Source organism: Colobus angolensis, unplaced genomic scaffold (assembly GCF_000951035.1).
Source record: "Colobus angolensis palliatus isolate OR3802 unplaced genomic scaffold, Cang.pa_1.0 Scaffold134, whole genome shotgun sequence".
In the NCBI taxonomy this organism is placed as follows: domain Eukaryota; kingdom Metazoa; phylum Chordata; class Mammalia; order Primates; family Cercopithecidae; genus Colobus; species Colobus angolensis.
This window is the reverse complement of record NW_012114422.1, coordinates 2,707,554-2,709,743: the sequence shown is the minus strand read 5'-3', so window position 1 is coordinate 2,709,743 and position 2,190 is coordinate 2,707,554.

Below are 2,190 nucleotides of genomic sequence, written 5' to 3'. Positions count from 1 at the left end.
CACCTTGACTTCCCCAAGTGCTGAGATTAAAGGTGTGAGCCAGTGCATCCCATTCATACTTAAGTTTAATTCAGATTAGGATTTAGTTATAATTATAATGTTAGATTTCTACCTTCTTACTTTCCCATCGAGTCATAAAACAGGTTCAGTAAGAACCTGTTCTTAGTTCAATTAGTTACTTTTATATATATCTAAGGATAGTCACAGCCGAATTCCTCTACAAAAACTTTGAAGATATAGACGTATTTCTTTCGGAGGGTGATAACTGGGTCTGTGGATGCTGCCCAGGAGCGGGAGCTGTTGCATCCCCTCCTGTTTTCCACTTCCCACTGCAACTAATAAAGGCCATTTCTACCATTAAACTTTCTAAAAAGATATAGGCATAAAAAGGAAACTCACAGGAGCTTACGCATGTTAAGATGGAATTGACAACGTCAGGCAATCGACTGAAAGAAGAGCCAGTTGTTGGCCGTCTAATTCCACTGCTAGTTAGCATGTAAACTGGAGCCAGAAAGAGAACTGAAATTCAAGTGAGAGAAGTGAAATTAAACATTCTACTTGTTAGTCACTTGAATCATGATATTTTGTGAGAACAACTGAAAACATGGTTCCTTCTGAGTTACTTAAGTTTAGCATTGTGAATAGCTAGGAGAAAAATATTAACTGGGGTTACCTTCTCCTTCCATACTTATACTCAAGAAAAGACATCATGTTTCCAAACATTGGAAGAAAGACTTTTAGCTTTCTTCAGGTGAGAAGAGAAGGAACTCACCACAGAGTGGCAGAGACCAAGTCTTGGGGCATGCAGTGACTCTCTTGCTAACTTGGCTGTGGCTGTCACAGTTTGAATACAGTGAGAAGGTCTCCGATAGGTGTGTCTCTGAGACTGTCTGGAGCCTCAGTGCCCAAGAGGCAGGCTTCAGGCTCTATAACAGCATCCTGGAGTCAGCAGAGCAATGACAGCAAACATGAAGAACAAAGGACCAGCTCAACCTCTTGAATTTGACATTACAGAAACCCAACATTCTTGTAGGACCCCACCAAAGGGGCAAAGGGAGTCCCAAAAATGATTGTTTGGATTTTCCCTTCAACCTCAGAACAGATTACATTTGATTTAGGAAATACGAGAGTGTGATATTTCTTGTACCCTGGCATTTTAGAATAAAACTCATACTCATTATGGGTAGTTTTATAATAGCAATCTCTCAACAAAAAGCATATATACTAAATAGAATTCTGTCCTCTATCATGAGAGCTCATAATAAGTCTCTCATCAGTTTTTTGTCTCAGATTTTTATTATTAATTTATTTATCTATTTGAGACAGGGTCTGGCTCTGTCACCCAGACTGGAGTGCAGTTGTGTGATCTCAGCTCACTGCAAACTCTGCCTCCCAGGCTCAAGCCATCTTCCCACCTCTGCTTCCCAAGGAGCTGGGACTACAGATGTGCGCCACGATACCTGGCTAATTTTTGTAATTTTGGTTGAAACAGGGTTTCACCGTGTTGCCCAGGCTGATCTGGAACTCCTGGGCTCAAGCAATCCTCCTACCTTGGCTTCCCAAAGTGCTTGGATTATAGGCATGAGCCACGGCACCTGGCTTGTCTCTGATTTTTAAAGATCAGCTGACACTTCTTACTTCGTGAAACCTTCTCTTCTATTGGATTCCATGCCACCACATTTTTTGTGAAGCTCTTTGTAAATTTCCTGTGTGAGCTTTTCCTCCATCAGAACACAAAACAACAGATCTCCTCAGGGCTCAGTTTTAAGGCCTTCCCCTTTCCACTACCACACCTAGATGACTTCATCTACTGCAGGCTGCAATTATCACCATGTACTGAAGATTCCCATGTCCCTTTTCTGTGCAACAAACCTTTATACTCAACTAATTGCTGATGATTTTTACTTACATTTCTCATGATAACGTATTATAATACTTAGCACAGTGTCTGTTACATAATAGAATCTCAACAAGTATTAGCTAATTGACAAATATACTTACACAGTCCCATTAAAAAGATAGACATATAGAATTCCCTTTCATTTTTGAACTTAGAATTTTTCTGTATGTTATATAAGCTAATAATGTTGTGTCCTGTGAAAGAAACAAAAGAACTAAAATTTCCGGCCGGGCGCGGTGGCTCAAGCCTGTAATCCCAGCACTTTGGGAGGCCGAGACGGGCGGATCACG